This window comes from Equus quagga, chromosome 17, assembly GCF_021613505.1.
Source record: "Equus quagga isolate Etosha38 chromosome 17, UCLA_HA_Equagga_1.0, whole genome shotgun sequence".
NCBI lineage: Eukaryota > Metazoa > Chordata > Mammalia > Perissodactyla > Equidae > Equus > Equus quagga.
In genome coordinates this window covers 18,401,583-18,407,106 of record NC_060283.1, presented here as the reverse complement: position 1 = coordinate 18,407,106, position 5,524 = coordinate 18,401,583, and the positions used below count along the sequence as shown (strand labels likewise).

Here is a 5,524-nt window from a genome sequence, read left to right as displayed (position 1 = left end):
ATGCTAAAATATTTTCAGAAATACTATTAAGAATATTGTAATATTTATGTTCACACAAACGCTCAATCAGATGAATAACAGAAGTTGAAATGGAAAGACAATAAAGCCTGACTAAAGAATAAGGAAAAAAAATATGGATATGGCAGAATTATGAAACTTCAGGTGTTCAGTTTCTAGTCTGATGTCCTTCCAAATCCTTAGTCATTTAGTGGCTCTAGGCTCTTCTTATTTCTTTCTCAAGAATATAGTAACAATTAATACATTAATACAATTTAATTCAATGTATAAATGTGAATTTTTTTCTGGTCTCTTGATGAGCAAAAAGGGAATTTCCACCTTACGCTGAGCTGTGAAAAGCAAGTTTTGGTGGTTAAGAGACCTTTAAATACCCGGTTTTATGATGATGGTACAGTGGACAACATGTTTAGTTTCCAGTGGAATCTGGAAAAGCGCAGATACAATTTTCTCAAAAAGTAAAGATTTAAAAACTCATAATCTGATAATCAACACTGATAGCGAACAATGAAAGGTAATTTGATGCATTCCATAGAACTCTAAAGCTGTTGAGAGAAAACCCTTTTATCTTATCTCAACTTACAGGAAGTCAACACTTATCAATGTAATTTGTTTTCTTTAACCTTTCATTGCAGCTAGAGAAGATTTATATTGCTTCTTATTCCCTTGATTTGAAATAGTTTTTCCTGACTGTAGTTCAGTATTTCTGACATAGACAGGTATGTACATGGGGACAGGATTGGATATGAGAAACTCACAAAGTGTGAATTTCCTGTAAACACATTTTAATTTAATATTTTTTAAATTTTATTCTAATTTAATATTTTAAATGCTGTATTTTTCTATTTGTTTTCGTAGAGCTCATTCAGAGACTCTTGACACTATTTTCCTTGTAGCCAGGATCAATTCTATTTTTTTCAAAGGAAGAACAGATACAATTTTTTGAACCCCTAATTCTTTTACCTTAGCTTGACATTCTCATTTTACTCTGGCCTTATCCTGGTATTTTTTTTAATTAATGGCTTATTAGGAATATTTATAGGCATTTTTACTTCATTATACTTATTTATATCTGCATTAAATATTATATCACAATACAGAAGAGTTTTGTGGCCTTAATGTGCAGACTTAATATCACGGAATCAGTATATATATTTGTGTATTTTATCTTGCCATTAGGATGTTGTATAATATGATGATTTTAAATATATTTTTTTCTGTGCAGAATCTCTTTATCCAAAGAGAATGTTTAGTAAAGTTCATTATATAAGACGTATTTCAGTGATCTCACTTTCTCTCAGTTTGCTCAATTTCCTCATACTAGCCTAGATTCCTCCATGAGAAAACATACTTTATTTGTTACAAGCAAATTAGTATATGTCACTTATACTGGAAATGCACCTGGGGAGGAAGAAATACATTCAATTTTAGGTAAATTTATATAAACTATTTTAAATAAGGTAGAAGATAAATTATACAGGAAAATAGCACATTGATGTTCCAGTTGTAGTCATGAACTTGAGTTATGGGGGTGGGGCGCACTGGGGACAGTTACCTGGATAACACACTGCTCCACTTATTTATCATACCCCTGACAAAGAAATTAAGTCACACACAAAAATTTATATGTGCATATGTTAATAATCCATTTTAGGTAACATAACGTCTCCCATTACAAAATAAAAACAAGCACAAAAAATAACCCATATGCATTTGCTATTTGAGTGGTATTTCCAGATACTGTAAACACATTGAAACATTTAATTCTCTCTTATCCTCCAAACAACCCTACTAAGAAACAGTTCATTTTGCTGATGTATGTAGAGATTAAGATAACTTACAACAGTTTCCCAAACTACTCCTTTGTATATATTACAAGTATAGATACAGAGACTATATCCACTTATGTGCATTTCCCTATTTAAAGAGAAATAGTCTTTACTATGATCTTTTAGAATTTCCTTATTTATACAGCTCTGTCCAATATCAGTCCCGTGTTTATTGTTTCATCCTGTACCACTTATAGGCATAACGACTTTCATAGGAATATGCTTCAAAGTGGGAGCTTTTAAATATTTCCAGACATAATTGGAATTTGGATTTTAAAAATTTTATTATGTAATTATCATACATATTATCATATTACATAATTGTAAATTGGTAAATGTATTGATGTATTTGTCATTATATAAAAGACAAACAAAACTTTAAAAAATACCTATAAACCTAATGCTTAGAGTTTTTAACATTTTGCATTTTCGCTCCCTTTACCTATGTCTATATCTATCTACGCCTATATCTCTATATTTATCAGGATATGCCAGTCTTGGCCCTCTTGGCATCTTGGGCTGTGTGATTCCTTGTTGTAGTCAGCTACACTAATACAGGAGGATAATTAGCAGCATCACTGGACTCGAACCATTATGCCAGTAGCTTACTTCCTCCAGGTGTGACAACGAAAATGCCTCCAAGTATTACCAAGTGCTTTTTGGGGGACAAAGTTTGTCTAATGGAAAACCACAAATCTCTAACTCCAACTCTATCTCTACTTTTGTTTCTATTACTAAATACGTGTGTTTTATTTGTAGGAGGTGGATTATTTTATTAGAGTCTCAATGGTAAATTTTGGTTTATTTTATTTATAACAACTTTGTATACTAAAAAATTACCACATTATATTACATGAAAGTTACTGACTATACTCACGTCTCTATCCAGAATAGGTTTCTGATGAACCTGGATGGAAAAATCCAATCTAACAGTGCTGAATGAATTCATTCTCACAAGAATCACAGACCGTCCTGAGCTGCAGGCTCCATTATTTGTGCTGTTTCTCATGATCTACATGATCTCAGTGGTGGGCAACTTGGGCATGGTCATCCTCACGAAGATGGACTCCAAGCTACAGACGCCCATGTACTTTTTCCTCAGACACCTGGCTTTCACTGATCTTGGTTATTCAACAACCGTGGGACCCAAAATGTTAGTAAATTTCATTATGGATCAAAATTCAATATCCTATTATTTTTGTGCTACACAGCTAGCTTTCTTTCTCATGTTTATTAATAGTGAGCTTTTTATTCTGTCAGCAATGTCCTAAGACCGCTGTGTGGCCATCTGTGACCCTCTGCTCTACACAGTCATCATGTCACAAAGGGTATGTAGGGTGCTGGTGGCAATGCCATATCTTTACAGCACATTTGCTTCTCTTTTAGTCACCATAAAGATTTTTAATTTGTCCTTCTGTGGCTACAATACTGTCCATCATTTCTACTGTGACTGTCTCCCCTTATTATCTTTGCTCTGCTCAGACACATGGGAAATTGAAATGATTATTCTGATATTAGCAGGTTTTGATTTGATATCCCTTCCAGTAGTACTTGTGTCTTACCTGCTCATTCTCAGAGCCATTCTCAGGATTAATTCTGCTGAAGGTAGGCGCAAGGCTTTCTCCACCTGTGGATCCCACCTGACAGTGGTCACAGTGTTCTATGGGACTTTAGCATTTATGTATGTACAGCCCAAGTCCATTCACTCCTTTGACACTGATAAAGTGGCTTCCATATTTTACACACTGGTTATTCCTATGTTAAATCCCTTGATTTATAGCTTGAGGAACACAGATGTTAAATATTCCCTACATAAGGTGTTGAAAAAAATATGCAATACCTTTTCTTAAAGTGAATGGTCTAAATTATTTTATGACTTTAAACTTGCTTTGTGTGCCTTCAGAGGAAAAAGCAAACACAAATAAGCTCATCATATATTTAGAGATTGCCCTCTATGTTCAAGTCACACCTCTAAGTGCAATAAATACATAGGTGAAGAAAACAGTAAAAATCTTTGCCTTCGTCAGGGAGAGGTGAAACATAATAACTTAACAAATTTTAAAATTCAGTGGAATAGGTTAGGGACTATAGACCATAAGAATAAATGAGTAGAGTGGGTATGCTGCGTGGGAGTGAGAAAGAATAGTAGGTAAAGAAGGGAAGTTAACATGACTTTTGTGTTATTCTCAACCTTTAGAATAACTTTTCTAGTGTCTATGTGTGTGTTTGTGCATATGTGTGTGTATGTTTGTGCAAGTACATTTCTTTTGTTTTAGCTTTCATACTTTTCTATGTGGTGTGTTAAGATCAAATTCGATGTGGTTTCAAGGAGGCTCAATGCAGTGTGATGACTTGAAGTCACCTTTCATCTGAATTTAATCAATTATCCCCATTCCTTGTGAGGATCTTAGGGTCCTGTTCTTTTCTCGTTGGTGCCATTATTTCACATATGAGCCCTAGAGAGTGTATTAGCACAAGACACTTGGCATTTCAGCAACTCAGAAGGTCTGCATTGCATCTGATTTTGACTAAATTAGTCCACTTTTCGTTAACAGTATCTGTATCAATTACAATAAATCTCTTGTGCTCTCCCATAGAAGTTTAATTTTTTTCAAAATTTTCCTTTTTTGACCAGTTTGATCTCGATTCTTAAATCTTTATTATTGTGTAACGGATTGTTACTTTTCCATACTTCTCTGAAAAGCAACAATAATTCCTGTTCAGAAGTCAGGATTTAAATGTTTTTATGCCTTTCAATAGAAGATCTACTTTGTGGTGAATTAGATTTGTTGCCTCTCTTTCATGCTTCTGACTTTCTTCGAATTTGGTTCCCATGTGTTTGTATTATATTTTGATTAGGACCCATTGTTTGACAGGATTGTTTTGATAATTCACCTTTTATGAAGTAAAATGAGAGAATGCCGTGATTTGGTCTATGCGATATTTCTAGTGAAAGTGTAGTATGATGTGTAATAAATTATATGCATGTTATATCTTCTGGAAAAAAGTCCTCCTTACCCTTAACTCTTCCATGTCTTGTTGTTTAATTTTAGTATTTTTAACACTCATTGGATTTTATTTACATCATAGAGGGACTGTACTGTTTCTTTGTTGACCATCAAGGAATAAAATTTTCTAGGTAGTCAATTAAATTTGAATAAAATTATTTCATTGGAATAAAAAAATTGTATGTATATTGTCGTATAAGGATAAATATTCCTAAAATGATTATACGGTTGATGTTTTTTAATTATTAAGAAAAAATGTATATCTAAGTATGAACTATGCCTATGCATATAAATATAACAAATTATTTTTTTCCTAGAAAATTTAGTTGGAGAGAAATATAATTAAATTAATATTAGATATTAGTGGCTGCAGATATTATTAAAATGTTTCATTTAATATTTTTGCTCACCTTTTATACCCAAAATGTCTTCAGATATGAGTAATTATGACTTTTATAATAGAAGAATGTAAAAGACTCTACTATGTGCATGTGAAAAAATAAACTGACTAAACCTAGCTCAATATCCCACTACTAAGATGTCTATATGTTCCTTTTGATAGTCTGTCAAAAAAATGAACCAAAGAGAGAACAAATTGTATTGAGATTTACAAATATTGATAATATATTTCAGTCATTTTAAAAGTTGTTCTCTTTTTCATTATTAGGTAGA

General features: G+C 32.6%; 1 pseudogene; it reads left to right on the top strand.

Moving 5' to 3' along the window:
• Positions 1–2,755: 2,755 nt before the first annotated feature.
• On the top strand, positions 2,756–3,694 carry LOC124229344 (olfactory receptor 8K3-like; annotated as a pseudogene).
• Positions 3,695–5,524: the final 1,830 nt, after the last annotated feature.